We start from the raw sequence: 19152 nt of genomic DNA on the forward strand, positions 1-19152 counted from the left end.
AGCGTCAGATGCTTAACCGACTGAGCCACCCATGTGCCCTGAGATGTTTAAAAATATCTATAAATTTGTTTCTGATATGCAAAAGCAGTCGGCAATAATTTTACAGCATTTGATTTTATAGAATTAAAATTTCATACAGTACTCATTTTGATGTTTAAAAATAATTCACAGTGGGGCGCCTGGGTGGCTCAGTTGGTTAAGCATCTGACTTTGGCTCAGCTCATGATCTCCCAGCTTGTGGGTTCGAGCCCCATGTCGGGCTCTGTGCTGACAACTCCGAGCCTGGAGCCTGCTTTGATTCTGTCTCCCTCTCTCTCTGCCCCTCCCCCACTCATGCCATGTCTCTCTCTGTCTCTCAAAAATAAATAAACATTTTTAAATTTTTGTAAATAAATAAATAAACAAATAAAACAATGAAAGAAAAAGGAAAAGAGGGGGCACCTGGGCGGCTCCATTGGTTAAGCATCTGACTTCTGATTTCAGCTCAGGTCATGAGATCAAGCCCTGCTTTGGGCTCCATGCTGAGCATGGAGCTTGCTTAAGATTCTCTCTCTCCCTCTGCCCATCTCCCCACTCACCCACACACGCTATAAATAAATAAATAAATAAATAAATAAATAAATAAATAAATTTAAAGAATTACAAAAAGAAAAAGTCTAACTTGTAAATGAATGAATATTGAAATAATACACACTATGGATATATTTTAAAGCCTTTTGTTCTGCTTGTTCTGTGGTTACATCTAAGACTATAGTACATGATTCTCTTTAAAGTGTATCAAGTATTGTGAATATTTTGGTTCAGATGTGTCAATTTAACAGTAAAACAAGTATACCGCCAAAAAAAATCATCAGAAAATATTTAGAGATACCAGAAAACAAAACTCAATATATCCAAACTTATAGAATACAGGGAACACAATGCTAATGGGGAAATTTATAGCTGCAAATGCTTATATCAAAAAAGATCTCAAATCAACAACCAAACTCTACAACTTAAGAACTAGTAAACAAACAACAAATAAACTCACAGCAAGAAGAAAGTTGAGAATCAATATTATATCAGAGATAAATAAAACAGGGAATAGAAAAGCAATGAAGAAAATCAATGAAGCCAAAAACTGATTCTTTGCAAAGATCAATAACATTGACAAAGCTTTACCTAGACTGACTAAAGACATAAAGAGAGAAAACACACTACTAAAATCAGAAAGGAGGGGCGCCTGGGTGGCTCAATCGGTTAAGCATCCAACTTCGGCTCAGGTCATGATCTCACAGTTCCTGAGTTCAGGCCCTAACCAGACTCTGTGCTCAGAGCCTGGAGCCTGCTTTGGATTCTGTGCCTCCCTCTCTCTCTCTCTCTGCCCCTTCCCCGCTCACACTCTGCCTTTCTCTCTCTCTCTCTCTCTCTCTCTCTCTCTCTCTGTCTCTCAAAAATAAATAAAAAATAAAATAATAAAATAATAATAAAATCAGAAAGGAACGTGTAGATATTATTACCTATTCTACAGAAATAAAAAGGAATATAAGAGAGCACTGTAAACAATTGCTTGCCAACAAACTGGAAAACCTAGATGAAATGGATAGATTCCCTGAAACTAAAACCTACCAAGACACAATTATAAGAAAATAGAATATCTGAATAGACATATAACCAGAAAGGATATTAAATTAGTAATCAAACACCTGACAAAGAAAAGCCTTGGACCTCATGGCTTTACTGGTGAGTTTTACCAAACACTTACAGAACTAATACCAATCCTTTTCAAACTCTTCCCAAAAATTTGAAGAAAAGGGAAACTCTTCTGAAGTCATTCTATAAAGTTAGCATGGTCCTGATACCAAAGCCAGACAAACACACTACAAGAGAAGAAAGCTACAGATCAATATCCTCCATGAATATTGGTGCAAAACTCAACAAAATACTAGCAAATTGAATTTAAGAGCATATTAAAAGGATTATACATCATGACCAAGTGAGTTTTATTCCTGGAATTCAAGGAAGTGTCAACATAGGAAATCAAGTAATACATCACATTAACAAAATTAAGGTTAAAGAAAAAAAAACACATGATAATCTCAATTAATGCAGAAAAAGAAAAAATTCAACACCCTTTCATTATAAAAGGACTTATACAACAAGGAATAAAAGGAAATTACCCCAACATAATAAAATCCAATTATAAATGCCCCAGTTAATATCAGTGTTGAAAGCCTAAGAGATTTTCCCTTAAGATCAGGAACAAGGCAAGGATGCCTGCTTTCACCGTTTCTAGTCAATATGGTATTGGAAGTTACAGCCAGAACAATTAGGCAAGAAAAAGATATAAAAGGCATCCAGATTGGAAAGGAAGGGGTAAATCTATCCCTGTTTCATTATACAACCTTCTATGTAGAAATTTTTTTTAATTCTGCAAAAAAAATTTTTTAATTCATAAATGGATTCAGGAAAGTTGCATGATACAAAATCACATGAAAAAATCATTTGTATTTTTATACACTCACAATGAACAGTTCAAAAGGACATTAAGAAAACAATTCTATTTACAATAGCATGAATAAAAATAAAATATGTGGAAAACTGACCTCACCAAGGAGGCAAAAACTGGTACAGGGAAAACTAAGAAACCTGCTGAAAGAAATCAGTGAGGACATTAAGAAATGGAAAGACTTTTCTGGATTGAAAGACTTAATATTATTAAGCTGCTAATACTACCCACAACAATCAAAAGATTCAATGCAATCCCTCTCAGAATCTCATGATATATTTTGCAGAAATAGAAAAATCATATGGAATTTTATTTGGGGTCAAGGGACACCAAAAGCCAAAACAATCATGGAAAAGGACAAATTTGAAGGCCTAGTTTTGAATTTTGTCATTTTGAAACTTACTTTAAAGTGACAGTAATCAAAAGAGTGTGGTACTGGCATAAAAATAGATATACATACTTATGGAATAACAGAGTCCAGAAAATAACTTGGATATATGGTCAAGTGGTTATTGACTAGGGTGCCAAGACCATTCGTTGGAAAAGGACAATCATTTCAACAAATGATTGGGAAAACTGGATACCCACATCCAAAAGAAAAAAGGTGACCCATACCTAATACCACATTCAAAATAATCTCAAAATGGATTAAAGACCTCATCATAAAGGCCAAAATTAAAAATCTTAGAAGAAAAGCATGGGTCAAAGCTTCACAACATTAGATTTGACAAAGATTTCTTGAATGTGACATGAAATGCACAGGCAACAAAAGAAAAAATAGACAAATTGGTCCTCATGAAAATTTAAAACTTTTGTGCATCAAAGGACAGTATCAACAGAGTAAGAATGCAATCCAAACATGGGAGAAAATATTTCCAAATCACAAATCTGATAAGGGATTAATATTCAGAACACATTAGACAACTCCTGAGATGAAAAAAGACAACCTGATTAAAAAGCGGTCCAAGGACTTGAACAGACATTTCTCCAAAGACGATATACAATGGCCAATGCATCTGAGAAGATATGCAACATCAATAATCATTAGGGAAATGCAAATCAACACCACAGTGAGATACCAGTTCTTAGGGGAAGAAGTGGTTTCTTCCAGCCCTCGTACAGGGGGACAAATGAGGGTCCATGGATACCACTTCACACGCACGAGAATCGCTACTATTTTAAAAATAGCAAAATAACAAGTGCCAGTGAACAGGAAAAGTGATTAGAACCCTTGTACACTGTTGGGAATGTAAAATGAGCAGCCACTATGGAAAACGGTATGAAGCTTCCTCAAAAAATTAAACATAGAATTATCATATGATCCAGCCATTCCATTTGTGGGTATATACCCCCAAAAAATTGAAAGACGAGATATCAACAGATATTTATAAGCCCATACTTAGAAGCAGTATTATTTACATTAGCCAAAAGAATTAAGCACGGGATGAAGGGATAAGCAAAATACGGTATATACCTACAATGGAATGCAATACGACCCTAAAAAGAAGGAACAACCTGACACACGCTACAACACAAATGAACCTTGAGAGGATTGTGCTAACTGAAATACACCAGCCACCAAAACACGGGTACTGTATGATTCCACTTACATATGGGGCCTAGAATAGGCCAATCCATACAGACAGGAAATAGAATGATAGTTTGCAGGGGATGTGAGAAGGCGATAATGACAGATTTTTGTTAAATGGATAAAGAGTTTCAGTCTTGACTATATGAAAAGAGTTGAAGATAGATGGTGTTAACAGTTGCCTTGGAGTAAAAATGTACTTAATACGCTGAACAGTACACCTAAAAATGGTTAAGATGGTAAATTTTACATTTTATGCTTTAAAATTATGGTAAATTTGGTCATTGATGCTAACTACCATCATTTTCTAAACATTAAAAATTAAGTAAATGAATTTTTTTAAAGGTGCAGGGAATAGCCACCTGATTAAGGTTTATGGATCTAGACGTCAGGGGCATGCAGGGATATTCCCTCCAAGGTAAGACACCGATTATTGCGAGTTGCATCTCTCACTGCAAAGAAGGAAGGACATGGCCCAGGGGACACGTGGGGTTCCAGCAACACACATTTCACCCCTAGGGGTTACGTTTGGCCCACGTCTGGATGACCTAGAGGGATGCTAGCTTTGAGTGGGACCAGAACAGAAAGATCCAGGCCATGCTACATTCAGATACCATCTATTGGACCTCTTGATGGTAGAAGGGTCGATGCTGGGAAAGGATGCGGTGCGGAGCTAAAGGAAAGCACTAGTAGGAGAATCACATGCTGGCACCTCAGGTATTGTAGTAAAGCCCATGCCATCCACAAAGAGTAGTAGATTCTCTTTTAGAGGTAACACGTGGTGTGTTTCAGGACCTGAGAAGAGAGAATACTTGTCCATGGGACACCAAGCAGGCACATGATTGAAAATGATCATATGCAGGGCGCCTGGTGGCTCAGTCGGTTAAGCATCCAATTCTGGATTTCAGCTCAGGGCATGATCTCACAGTTCGTGATGCTGAGTGTGGAGCCTGCTTGGGATTCTCTCTCTCTCTCTCTCTCTCTCTCTCTCTCTCTCTCAAAATAAACTTTTAAAAAATGACCATATATGCTGGGTTCTGTATAACACACTAAGTCATAAATTAGCCAGGTCCACAGCAGTCCATCCTAAATGGAAATGGTTTCTCTGCACTGACGCCTGAATCACATGTTAACACTCATCAGAAAACATCCACCCCTGAAGAGACACTGAAACACTAAGCAGACAAGTTGACCTTAGCAAGCCTTTATCAGTGGTCAGCCCAGGACCGGTGGAATGGGCGCATGAATGGAGTGACCACAAGGCAGAGATAAAGCCACATAGGAATCCAGCAGCAATGATTCCCAATGATTCCCATTTGGTCTACTGCTACCTCTGAATGTCCACCCTGTCAGAAACAGAGACCAACACTGGGCCCTGCTATAACACCATCTCTTCAGGTGGTCAACTGTCCATGAAGTGACAAGTTGACTGCATTGAGCCCCTTCCATCCTGGAAGGGCTAGACATTCATCCTCACAGGGACAGACACCTATGCCATGTGAGCGCTTTCCTTTCCTCCCCACAGAGCCAGTGACACTGTCTAGGGGCTATCAAAAGGCCTGATCCATGGGCTCAGAATTGCTCTTAACACGGTATGTGGCTGGGAGATCCCTCACAGTGAAGCAGGTACAGGATATGCCATGACTATGGGATCTACCTGTCATGTCACATTTCAGATGGTCCAGATCTAGTCGGCCACACAAAATGCTGGATGGCCTTCTAAGGCACAAGATGTCAGTTTTAGGGGGAAAACCCTGCCATTTTCCATGATGCAACATATTTATGGAATCAGACATCTCTATATGGCGCTGTGGTCTCAATAGGAAGAGTATGTGAGTCCAGGAACCAAGGGGTGGAAGCAGGTATCGATCCATGTACCATTGCTTCCAATCACCCGCTGGGGGAGGTTATGCTCCTCTTCTCTGTAGTTCTGGGAACGGCAGGTTGGAGGTCCTGGAATAAGGATCGACTGAAACTCATACACATTATGGCTGCCACCAGGGATGTTTGGACTCCCTGTGCCCAGGGCAGGAGTCTGCTCTTCTCCAGGCAGAAGTAATCCACCCTGATCCTCAGGAGGGGGTGGGACTCCTCTTACACAACTGGGATAAGAGCAATGTAGGGGGAACCTGGGTGACAGACGTGGGTGCCTCCTGGTTCTCCCTCGCCCCATTGTAACTATGAAGGGACAAGTGCAGGAACCCAGCCTGAAAATGGCTTGATTTCCAAGGGCCCAGACCCCTCAGATAGGAAGATCTGGGTCACACTCCCAGGTAGCCCACAAGGGCCCCCACACCTGTACTCTGCAATCCATGGCAATATTTCTGCAGAGGCCCTGCTTCCCATGGGCTGGGTTACACAGTAACAGGTCACAGCAGGGACATGAAGGCAGGCTGGTTTCCAGGCGGCATGGGGCTCTCTGAGGGCTGACTGTAGCTGAGGACTCCTCTCCAGCCTTGCTCACCTTCACTTAGGTTGCCTGGTGATCTGTGATAGTGCAACACAACTTTCTCCTGCAGGCCATAATGTGGGGTCAGACTGGCATCTCGGTCTGCTGGCTCTTCCAGCATTTTCTGTCTCCCTCTCCTATCCTCTGATAGGTGTTTCCTCTGATAATATTACGGTGAATTTAACCCCGTCTTGTTTTAGCATCTGCTTACGGGAGGACTAACAAAATCATTTCCATCTGTAAACCAACCACCTACTGCTTATTCCATCTATAAATTCGTCCTCTTTGTCCAGCTCCTCCCATCAGCCTCTGCTCCACTGCATTTGTCTTTATCTCATGAGCTTAGAGGTGTTTGTTGTTTTAAGCCAGTAATTTGGGGGGGTCATCTGGTACACAGCAATAGATCACTAGTAAAGCTCTCTAAAGCTTATTTTATTCTACCTCTCTTTTATTTCCTTGCACTTTGAAAATGTTGTCTTTACTCACTGTTTGCAATTCCTCTCTTCTTGTTCTTGCTTTTATTTTCTATTGTCTTTTGTCTTTGCTTGTGTCCATCTGCCCCCACTTTTCCCTTCCGCTGTCTCCATTATGGATGATTCTAAACATATACAATAAAAGATTCCAAACGAATAAAATAATACTGTATGGTGATGCAGAGAGGAAGCATAACTGGACTTAGAGGCTGCAAGTATAATAACTAGGTATATGGAATACAAGTAAAGGAAATCAAGTTATTAATAGGGTCAGACCTGGGCGGTCCTGCAACCAAGCAGTAATGTTCACACTTATTGCCTGCCCTTCAGGTGAAAGAGCTGCCTCTCAGTTTCATTTTCAGAGCAATAGGAACAGCAACAGAGACACATGCACACGCCTGGTGAAAGGTTACACTGACACAAGCACTTTGGAAATCAAGTTCGCGGGCGCTGGTCTGATTACAGCACATCCTGCATACAGTCCAGCAATCCTAGCCCTGATCGTACACTCTGGGGAATCCCTGGCCCATGTGTCCCAGAAGACACGTTCAGTAATGTTTATGGAAAAAACTGGAATGACCACATAAACATAAATAGGAAATGAGTCACAAAATGTAAAACTTTACACCAGTAAAAATGAGTGAACTACGCCTCACACATCAGAGAGAAGTCAACGAGACAAGACACTGAGTCACAGAAAAATATGTGCAGCATGTGTTCACTTACAGAAACGTTAAAAACAGGCAAAAACTAATAATATTTTGTTTGGAAATATATACACTTATTGTAATATCTTTAGGGCAACTCAAAGGAATTGTAACCAGGAGTCTCAGGACAGAGGTTACACATGGGGGGATGGGACTGGGCAGTGGTCCACGGGGCTTCATTCCTTCTGTTTCTTGTCCCAGTGCAGGTGCCCAGGGGTTTACTGTATCAGAACTCCTTAAACTGTCATTTTTCAAATTGGAGTTTGTTAACCATTCATTCCAGGTTAATGTTTCTAAGGAAATTAAAAATGAAATACCAAAGTTCGTTTCAAAGATACTTCGAAAGAACTATTTGCATTTGGAACAAAACCACGGTCAATTATTCTGCACTATGTTAGAGAGAGGATACAGAATGTTATAACAACAATAGCTTTGGCTACACATAGGGCATTTGATCTTTTGCTTACTGGCATCTCGATTGATTTCTGGCATACAATGTTGCATACAGTGTGCAAGGCAATTCTGTCTTGTGAAGGATTTGAGCGGGCACATTAACCTCACATTCACCTAGATTCAGTACATTCACAGAATGAAAAAGTACATTGTTGCTCAATGTAAATTAAGCTGGAAATCATACAAAGGAATAACCACCAATGAAATAGAAGAAATGAATGGAAACGACAACAGAGCTGCTTTAAAAAAAAAAAAATGGTACATAGTAACAGTGCTTTTTAGAATTTGTAGATGCCTAAATCTCTTCTACCAAATCTCACTGAAAAACATACTGAGACATGTTAAATTTATTATGGATGTTCAATTTATATAAACTTCTCATTATTACCTTCCAAAGAGAATTCTGAAGCATTCAATAAAAATAATGGATGAAAGTAGGATTTGACTTACCAAATCCAAAAAACAATATTTAATTTTAATTTTGGTTTTAACGTGTACCTAAATCCTTTGAGAGCCTCCCTTCCAGAGGTGGATCTGAATGTCCTTCTCTTGGGTGTGGGCTGCCTTGAAGGATTCACTTCAGACAGAAAAGGCTGATGTAATGGTGTGTGACTCTGGGTCCCAGAACAAAAAACACACGGCAGCTTCCAGCTGGGTTTGTCTCTCTCTCTCTTTCTCTGTTGGCTCTAAATTAACTATGAGATGTTAAACAATCATCCATTAGTTTTAAGATTTAAGAAGATGGGGCGCCTGGGTGGCGCAGTCGGTTAAGCGTCCGACTTCAGCCAGGTCACGATCTCGCGGTCCGGGAGTTCGAGCCCCGCGTCAGGCTCTGGAGGCTGTTTCCGATTCTGTGTCTCCCTCTCTCTCTGCCCCTCCCCCGTTCATGCTCTGTCTCTCTCTGTCCCAAAAATAAATAAACGTTGAAAAAAAAAATTAAAAAAAAAAAAAGATTTAAGAAGAATATCTATATCTAAGGGGACAGAATACATACTATTAACATTCAAACAATCTGTTTATTTGGACTTTGGTGTCTGACTGTGATCCAATTAGAGAAAAAGGAAGAACCAGGCTGTCTCGGGCAGATTCCAAGATGGCTGCCCTAACCAACCTCAGGTTGTTCATATTCTCCCAGTTGTTGGATCAAACATTAATCCAGGTGCTAGTGTGAATGGACTTTGCATGCGCAGTTAAGGGTCATATCAGCTGAATTAAAAGTGGAGGGTTATTGTGAGTAATCCTGACCTCATCAGGTGAGCCCTTAATAGGATGGAGTTCTTCCTGAGTGAAGGCCTGGCTGAATGAGCAGGACTCAGGGTGAGGGAGGCCTTTTTTAATTTTTATTTTATTTTAAAAAGTTTTTTTGTTTTGTTTTGTTTTTAATTTTTGGGAGAAAGAATACAGAGCATGAGCAGGGAAGGGCAGAGACAGAGGGAGACACAGCATCTAAAGCAGGCTCCAGGCTCCGAGCTGTCAGCACAGAGTCTGATGCAGAGCTTGAACTCATGAACCTGAGCAAGATCACACGACCTGAGCTGAAGTCGGTCGCTTAACTGACTGAGCCACCCAGGCACCCCAAGGGAGGCCTTGACCATGGAAGGGACCACCAGGCAAGCAGTGCTGGTGGCCACAGGAGCTGACAGCAGCATCCCACTGACATTGTGCAAGGAAGTGGACCCTTGCAGGAGGAGGACCGCAGTCCTCCAGCTCCAGGAAATGGAATTCTGCCAACAGCTCTGTTCAAGCTTGGAGGGGATGTTGAGCGCTAGGTGCAAACACTGCCTGTGACACACCGGAGAGAACCCTCAGCATCACACTGGACTGCTGACCTGCAGAACTGGGACACATGGATGGCTGCTGTCGTAAGTCACTATGGTTGTGGGAATTTGTCCTGCGGCAATAGGAAACCACTGCACAGCCTCAAGTGTACGTAGAGGTCTTGCCCCTGGAATGAATTTATGAAACTTCATGCACACTAGATGGATGAAATAAAATCTTTCCTTGGGGTGCCTGGGTGGCTCAGTCAGGCGTCCAACTTCAGCTCAGGTCATGATCTCACGGTTTGTGGGTTCGAGCCCCACATCAGGCTCTCTGTGCTGACAGCTTAGAGCCTGGAGCCTGCTTCGAATTCTGTGTCTCCCTCTCTCCCTGCTCCTCCCCCCCACTCATGCTCTGTCTCTCTCTCTCCTTCAAAAATAAAAACTTAAAAAAAATTTTTTAACTTTCCTTATTTTTGCTTATGTATTTTTCATTTTATGATTTTTATGTGATCCAATTAAATACTAATAGTCACATTTCATTCATTCATTCAACAACAATTAATTTAGAGCCTACTATACACGAGGAATGGCTTTCTATGCCGGGAGACAGCTTTCACCAAAATAGCCCAAAGCCCCTGTGCTCATGTGCCCTGCATTCTAGAGGCTTCTCAAGAGTGAGACGGAGCCACTGGAACATTTTCAGTGAACACATGATGTGACCTGACTCATATTAGCAAGACCGCTGACTCACATTAGCAGGACATTAGACTCCCCTGTGGGGAGAAGAGCCCCAGGTGGCAGGTGATGCAGGGCACCAGGGCCACAATCCAGGAGGGACAGGATGGTGGAGACTAAGGGGAGGAGAGGGCCTGAGGGATGAGAGAGACAGAGAGAAGGGCTGCAGGCACAGGGTGAGGAAAAGAAGCAGAGGGAAAGAATTCTAAGCAGTGGAATTCTCAGATTTAAATACATTGTTATACAGATTTTTAATAAATCTCTATCTACAGGATGTAGCAAGACATTCTTTGCATCTACTATTTACTATACTCTGGGGGCTCCCTGAAAACCCATTGCCTCCTTATGATATTCAGGGTAAAGAAAACAATACCAAGTGCCCCAACAATATGCACATAATTTAAGTATTAATTCAAACACAGGAAATGGGAGAACACTGGTGAAGGGCATCTGGCTGCACTGAACACTTGCAACTGGGAGGTGATTATAGCTTGCCCACTCTTCCAGCGGAAATATACATAACAGTTGTGCATCCATGGACTGAGGAAATGTCCAGCATTCACACAGATAATCTTGGGGCTATGGAATGAAGGTAATGTTAAAACACAGGAGTCAGGGCCCCCTGGGTGGCTCAGTCGGTTGAGCATCTGACTTTGGCTCAGGTCATGACCTCACGGTTTGTGAGTTTGAGCCCTGCGTCAGGCTCTGTGCTGACAGCCTGGAGCCTGCTTTGGATTCTGTGTCCCCCCTCTCTCTCCACCCCACCCCTGCTTGTGCTCTGTCTCTCTCTGTCTTTCAAAAATAAATAAAACACAGCAGTCACTGATACATTGTTTGGGAAAACTTAAGAGTTTTGTGAGTCTGACTGCTGTGCTGGATGGTCACTTTTCTGTAGGGTGGGGCCAAAATCACATTTACAGTTTAGATTCCTGATGTTCAGGGGTTACCAACATTGTGCGACCACTAGCGTTAATCAACAAGAAGGAAACTGGAATCAGGTACAGCTTCTCCATGTCTAAAGAGAAAACCTCTGTCCCTCCTTTTCTGTCCCCAGGGTGAGCCCATTCTCTTGTATCGAATTCCCTGGGAGTGAGTTTTCTAGAATAATCCAGAGGAAAAAAGGTAAGGGGTAGGAGGTAAGAGAATCCAGTTCAGCGAATATTCCGGAAAGGACTGTGCAGGAAAAGGAGTTGAGCCCAGCCTGTGCGTCTTTCCCTGTTTTCCTCAGACAGCCCCTGGGCCAGGACTCAGGAAGACAGGATGACAACGTCACCTGACCACCGTGCATGCGGAGAGAGGTCAGGGCAAAGTCTCAAAACTCCCGGGAGGGCCTGACTCTTCATGTACCCTCACGAGGGCGGTGTCTGGCGCAGGGAAGGCCAGGGTTAGGGAGTCCTTAACTCCCCTGGTTTTACTTCTTCTCACAGCCTGGGTCACGTCCTCCTGCCTGGATACTGATGACGGAAGCCCAGTGCGCACTCCCATTGAGTTTCCCGTTTTAGAGAAACAATTAGCGTCACCGCTGTTGCCGCATACAAAATTCTCGGGAACAGGCTCCGTTCAGCTTTTCCCAAGACCCCGAGGGTCTGCTGCATGGACCCCACAACCCGTCCTCCTCCTGTTCTCGGGAGGCCTACTCCTTACCGCGACCTGGGCGGGTGACTGCGGGGTCGGGAGGAAAGGGCCTCTGCGGGGCAGGAGCGCGGGGACCGCCCGCGGGGATGCAGGACCCCGAGGAAGGCGACTGTCCGCCGCCCCGACCCCAGACCAGCACCTGCCCCTTGCCCACCCCCCACCTGTCCTCCCCCGTCCCTCCCAGATTAGGCCCCGCTCTCACCCACTCAGATCCCCCTCCCCCTGCCCTCCCGGCCGACTCCCCCTGGGACGTGGGCCCCGCGCGGGGAGGAGGGTCGGGCGGGGTCTCAGCCCCTCCGCGCCCGCAGGCTCCCACTCCCTGCGGTATTTCCACACCGCGATGCCCCGGCCCGGCCTCGGGGAGCCCCGCTTCATCGCCGTGGGCTACGTGGACGACACGCAGTTCGTGCGGTTCGACAGCGACGCCCGGAATCCGAGGATGGAGCCGCGGGCGCAGTGGATGGAGCAGGAGGGGCGGGAGTATTGGGACGAGCAGACGCGGATTTACAAGGACAACGCACAGATTTTCCGAATGAGCCTGCAGAACACGCGCGGCTACTACAACCAGAGCGAGTCCGGTGAGCGGGCCCGAGTCCAGGTCACGACCCCCATCCCAATGTCCGCCCTTATTTCCAGGTCCGAAGGTCACCCCGAGGTCCACCGACAAGCCCCTAGACCGGAAAAGAGCCCAGAGGGCTTGCTCGGGTTTTGTTTCCAATTTAAGCTGAACAGGCTCAGTTCCAGAACAACCCAGGGATTTCTCGCGGGGGCGGGGCCAGGGTCTCACCGGGACTGGGGCTTTCTGGATGAGAAGTGGGGCGGGACAGGCGGGTCCCCCGCGGGTACAGTCAATTCTCCAAGAACGGCGCGGATTACGGGGCCCTGAACGAGGACCTGCGCTCCTCACCCGGCAGATCACCCGCCTCAAGTGGGAAGTGGCCGGTGTGGCCGAGGGCTGGAGGAACCACCTGGACGGAGAGTGGGTGGAGGGTCTCCGTAGGCAGCTGCAGAACAGAAAGCAGATGCCGCAGCTCGCAGGGATGAGGGGGCAAGGAACTTCCCCAGTCTTCCCTCAGCCTGGGGCCAGTGTCTCTCTATTAGGAGAGATAAATGGGACTGATGCCAGAATGCCCCCCGCCCCCCACTCCAGGGGTGGAGAGAGGAAGGAAACAGCTCTGGTGTTCAGACTGGGTACCAAAGAGCAACCTGTCCAGAGTGCCCACGCTTCTCCCTGGACAATTAAGGAATGCAGTCCCTCGGGGATGGAGGGGGAAACCATCTCTGAAGTAACTGATCAGCGACTCTGGCAGCGGCTTTAGGAACCATGGGGACTTTCTTAGTTTTGTTCTCTACCCCAAAACCAATGTGTTTGAATTCGGACTCCAGCTTTTCTGAGTCACTGGGCCTCAGGTCGGGACCAGACCAGACTTTTTCTCCGCCCCCCCCCCCCCCCCCAGATCTGCCTCCTACCTTAGGCTATCTTGTCCTAATTAAAGAACTTTCCAGACAAGAAGAGATCATCCAAGATGTCTATGCCTAGGCTGGTGTCTGGGTTATTGCTCCCTTCTCCCACCCCAGTTGAACTGTCCTTTCTCAGGATGGTCACATGAATGCTGCTGCAGTGGCCCAAGACAGACATGAATTTTTTTTTATTTTCTGACCCTTCTCCTCAGACCCTCCAAAGACACATGTAACCCACTACCCCATCTCTGACAGTGATGTCATCCTGAGGTGCTGGGCCCTGGGCTTCTACCCTGGCAGCGTGATGGGGAGGACCTGACCCAGGACTCAGAGCTTCTGGACACAGGCCTGCAGGGGACTGGACCTTCCAGAAGTTGGTGGCTGTGGTGGTGCCCCCTGGAGCGGAGCAGAGATACACATGCCATGTGCGGCACGAGGGGCTACAGGAGCCCGTCGACCTGAGATGGGGTAAGGAGGGAAACCTGGGCACAGAGCCTCTTCTCGGGGAGATGTCCCTTCTGAAGAACTTCGGCAAGGTAGGGGCTTATGCCTGGGGTACAGGGTCCCTCCCTTCTCTCCCAGAGCCTCCTCCTCTCATCATGGACATCGTTGCTGGTCTGGTTCTCCTGTGGTTACTGTGCTGGTTAGAGCTGTGATCTGGAGAAAGAAGCACTCAGGTAGGGAGAGGCTATACTCTGAGTTTCCCTATCCCACTTAATGGGAAGTACCACCCACACACATGTGCTAGTCCAGTGTGGAGTGGAATGCTAACAATTTCTTTTTAGTAAAACACGTGAAAATGAAGGACAAATGTTTCACCTTGATGAATCTGGTGATGGGGACCTGATTCACAACAGTCATAGGACAGAGAGGAAGGCCCCTGCTGAGGACAGACTATAGGAGGGCGGTTTGTCCATTCCCCACACAGGTACTTTCTTCATGTTTCCTGATCCTGCCCTCAATTTGTAGCCACAGTTCTGGAAGTTTCTCTGGGGTTCAGAACTAGGTCTAGGACCTCATGGCCCTGCCTCCTAAATGGCCTCAAACACGGTGTTTTCTTCCCACAGGTGGAAAAGGAGGCAGCTACATTCAGTCTGCAAGTAAGTATGGAGGGGGTGATCCCTGAGACCCTGGGATAGTGTAGACAGGATCCCATGGGGAGCTCACCCACTCCATAGTTCCTCCTTTAGTCTCATCTCCTGACCACATCCTGTTTGTATTAACCCGGGCAGTGACCGTACCCAGGGCTCTGATGTGTCTCTCATGGCTCTTAAAGTAAGATCCTGGAGGACCTCAAGTGGGGAGGGGTTGGGCAGAGGGAACACGACTGGGTTATGAGAATTCTTTGAGTGGGACGTTTTGAGGATGCAGTGGGGTGAGATTGTCACCACTTACAGTGAGTGATCTGAATCCAGCTCAGTGTTCCTGAATCCAGGAAACCAGCTCAGTGCTCCAGGCTGGGGATGTCTGCTCCTTCCACTGGGGTGTGAGCAGTGGAAAGAGTGTGAAGTGATGGGATTCTGGAAGCAATCTGTAAATGGACCTTACAGCACAATCTAATGAATTAGATCTTGAGTATGAGAAAGAGGAGCCAGGGAGGACCCCAAAATTCTGGACTATGCAAGTGGAAAGATGGAGTTGCTGTCAGCAGAGATGGGGAAAATTCTGGAAGGAGCATATTTGGGGAGAGGCACCACAGACAGTCAGTGAAGAGACATGAGATGAGATGTCTATTAGAAATGTGAGAGAATTGGGGCGCCTGGGTGGCGCAGTCGGTTAAGCGTCCGACTTCAGCCAGGTCACGATCTCGCGGTCCGTGAGTTCGAGCCCCGCGTCAGGCTCTGGGCTGATGGCTCAGAGCCTGGAGCCTGTTTCCGATTCTGTGTCTCCCTCTCTCTCTGACCCTCCCCCGTTCATGCTCTGTCTCTCTCTGTCCCAAAAATAAAGGTTGAAAAAAAAATTTTTAAATAAAAAAAAGAAAGAAAGAAATGTGAGAGAATCAACTTGGTAGTCAGATGAGCATGGATGAGTATGGAATTTAGGAGAAATGTCTGGGCTAGAGAAACCGATTTTGGAGATAACACCACGTAGATGATGTTTAGAAACTTCAGGATAGATGAGGTCACCAAGGGGGTGATGGCCATAGAAGAAAAAGGAAAAAGGACCAAACCCTGGACCCCCAGTTCCAAAAGATCTGATCAGACCCCACACTCAGAGCAGTCTGCACAGTCCTGGCTTCACCTTAAAGGCACCTAGACCAGGGAGTCCCAAACTTCCCTGTTCACAGGACTCCCCCAAACACTGTCTTAAGGTTCACAAAGTGTGGAGTATGAGATTCTGTGTGTAGGACAAGGCACTGCTGCTGGTCTTTACATCACACTTTCAGTAGCAAGAATGGAGATGAGGATTCCCACACGGCTATGCATCGGCCTCACTTGCAGGGCTCGTTAAATTAGCGATTCCTTGATCTTGCGAAGTGGACTCTGAGTCTGTGGGTCTGGGGAGAGGCCTGTGCATTTTGTGAGAAGCCTGGCGCTTGGCCAGATCTGGAGCCAGTGAGGTCAGCGATCAGAGCAGCCAGCCTGGGGAGGGGCATTAAAACCACATTTAAATACGTTTTCTTTTCCCTTGTAAAGAGAGGGGAGCACATACCTTGTCAATAGAAGACGTGATGTTGTGAGACACATGTCATTGTTGTATCCTGGGGTCTAGACTGAGTGGGAGGACTAGGGAGTGGTTCACGGTTCGGTGTGACAAACACCTCTGAATGCTTGCTCTCTGCAACTACTCCCCTGATCAATTTTTTGGAGCAAACAATGGAATCCAACTTTTTTCTAAATATGAGATTATGTTGGGGAAGGCCACAGTGCAGGCTTGGGGCTACAGAGCCAGGAATGGAATACACAATCCCACCCTAGGTTGAAGCCCACACAGGAACCCACTGCCCCTACTGCTCTGCACAGACATCACCTGTCACACCACCGACTCCCCTGATGCAGGACACTGGGCCCTGAGTCCAGGACTGACGTTGCTGCTGCTCCTGGCAACAGGAGGTAGTAACTGCCCACACGGCTCCTGTGCAAATGCTTTCTGCACAGTGTTAGCCTTGCTGACACCACCTCCTGAGTCAGGGCCAGCACATGGTCAGCTGCCTGGTGGAGCCTCGTGCTGTCTAACTGGAAGAATGGTAGGAAAATAGATTTTCCTTTTCTATGCAGAGAGGTGGCTTCTACCTCCTAAGAAGACTCTCAATGTGAGAGTCGAATAACAGGACGGCAGTTCGGGTGCTGGGGGCGAGGGCTGGAGAAAGGATGGCTGATTGCTGTTCTCAGAGCACAGACCTGAGGTTGCAGCTTGATCCGGTGCCCTGCAGGCACTCAGGTTCGGCCGAAAGAACAAGCCAATAGATGGCATCTCTCCTCTCATTCCCCTGATACTATTAGACCAGCTTTTGTCTACTCCAGTTTATGCTGACAAATATACGGAAAGGTATTGGGGGTGTTGAAATGATTATTCAAGATGTCGTCACCCGTTGTCTCTGACAACAGAACACCTAGGTCTGTAAGACTTCAGGGGGCCTCTGCGTGCACTGACATGTCATGTTAACGTTTTTATTTCCCTCTGCATGAAAGTACTCTGGGGAGAGAGTCTGTAACATTTATCAGTTTTTATGTGACCCTCACAGAGGACTAAATAACTAACAAGCCAACCAAAAAACCAAAACACCACCTTGGTCTTCTAGTGTGGCCGTAGTGTTCCTCAAAGTCTGAACTGTTAGTTAACAACAACTCAACTGAGAAAAAAAATGGCTTGTTTGAAAATTTTATTTGCATTCTAGTTAGTTAACATATACTATTGTGGATTTTAGTGATTCATCACTTGTATATAACACCCAGTGCTCATCCCAAGTACTCTCCTTAATACCCATCACCTATGTAACCCATCCCCCACCAACCTCTCCTCCAGCAACCCTCAGTTTGCTCTCTGCATCATTAAGAGTCTCTTGGGGCACTTGGGTGGCTCAGTTGGTTAAGCGGCCAACTCTTGGTTTCGGCTCAGGTCATGTTCTCACAGTTTCGTGAGTCCAAGCCCCTCGTCAGCTCTGCACTGGCAGCACGAAGCCTGCCTGGGATTCTCTCTCTCTCTCCCCCTGCCCCACTCACGCTGTCTCTGTCTCTCTCAAAATTAATAAAGAAACTTAAAAAAAATTTTTTTTAAAAGAGTCTCTTCTGGACTCTTAAAAACTGAGAACAAACTGAGGGTTGATGGGGACTGGGAGGGAGGGGAAGTGGGTGATTGGCATTGAAGAGGGCACCTGTTGGGATGAGCACTAGGTGTTGTACAGAAACCAATCTGACAATAAATTTCATATTAAAAAAAATTTTTTTAAAGAGTCTCTTCTGGTTAGAGGAAGCATCATTTAAATTTTTTTTTAATTTATTTTTGAGAGAGAGAGAGACAGAGCATGAGCAGGTGAGGGGCAGAGAGAGACGGAAACATAGAATCTGACGCAGGTTCCAGGCTCTGAGCTGTCAGCATGGAGCCCAATGTGGAGCTTGAACTTGTGAACTGTGAGATCATGACCTGAGGTGAAGTCGGCCACCCAACTGACTGAGCCGCCCAGGCGCCCCAGGAAGCAGCATTTTAGAATCACCACTTACTGTGGGGGTTAGTCTATCAGGGTCTCACTCCTGTTGGGCACCAGGCTTTCACGTCTTTCTCTGCTCAGCACCACAAAGCAGCCAAAAGCTCGGATGGATTTCTTGCTTATCTCCTCAGTCTTGGCTGATGTCCTCAGAGCAAAAGTGAATCTGGAGCTCTGGGCTCCCTGACCTCACCTCTCCAGGCTACAGTCCTCTCCTAGATGTTGGCTGGGCCTCTTCACTGTGTCTACATGTTGAAAATTTTAATAAGATAAACCATGTTTCATCAGGCTTTCTCAGTTGTTCTCAGTGGGATCATGAGTTCCTAAATTACCTCCCTAACCAGTAGTCAGAAGACAAACTACTCTCTAGGCTGAATGTTAGAGTACAGTGTTGAAAGCCAATCCAGATGGGGCAACATCAGAGTGGGCACCAGCTCACAAGGTCAAGGTAAGGATCACAGGTCTAAGAGGGGAACGCTGGGGACAGAGGGGAAGGACAAAGAGTCTCCCGTGTATACTTGGTCCCATATTCAATTATGAGGCCCAAAGGGACCTTCTGTTTCTCTGCGGTCACTGACTTTCCCTTCTTCTCTCTCACTGGCCCTTCTCTGACCTTACTCAAACCTCAGGATCTTTCATTAAAAAGGACATGAATGGAATTAGGGTCATTCTAGGCAAGCTACCCACAGAAAATATGTCTGAAATCCCACATAGCCCAGTTATCTGTCGGGACAAGAGGTGGATGCAGGGGTCAGTCC

At 45.8% G+C, this 19152-nt stretch overlaps 1 long non-coding RNA gene and 1 pseudogene across 5 annotated transcripts; both read left to right on the forward strand.

Annotated features, from left to right (window-relative positions):
• Positions 1-9368: 9368 nt before the first annotated feature.
• On the forward strand, positions 9369-12212 carry LOC147580844 (uncharacterized). 4 transcript variants are annotated; one of them, XR_015250732.1, is made up of 5 exons: positions 9369-10020; positions 11076-11245; positions 11708-11789; positions 11882-11951; positions 12081-12212. It is a non-coding gene; the product is annotated as an uncharacterized LOC147580844 (long non-coding RNA). The 4 variants fall into 4 exon arrangements; XR_015250731.1 differs by having other exon boundaries at positions 11708-11775; XR_015250733.1 differs by lacking the exon at positions 11076-11245 and having other exon boundaries at positions 9370-10020.
• Positions 12213-12499: 287 nt separating this feature from the next.
• LOC147580845 (BOLA class I histocompatibility antigen, alpha chain BL3-7-like) lies at positions 12500-18684 on the forward strand (annotated as a pseudogene). Its single transcript, XR_015250727.1, has 5 exons — positions 12500-12866; positions 13962-14217; positions 14332-14426; positions 14817-14849; positions 18529-18684. The product of XR_015250727.1 is annotated as a BOLA class I histocompatibility antigen, alpha chain BL3-7-like (transcript).
• Positions 18685-19152: the final 468 nt, after the last annotated feature.

Source organism: Puma concolor, chromosome B2, assembly GCF_028749965.1.
Source record: "Puma concolor isolate L17-30 chromosome B2, mPumCon1.1.hap2, whole genome shotgun sequence".
NCBI classification, from domain to species: domain Eukaryota; kingdom Metazoa; phylum Chordata; class Mammalia; order Carnivora; family Felidae; genus Puma; species Puma concolor.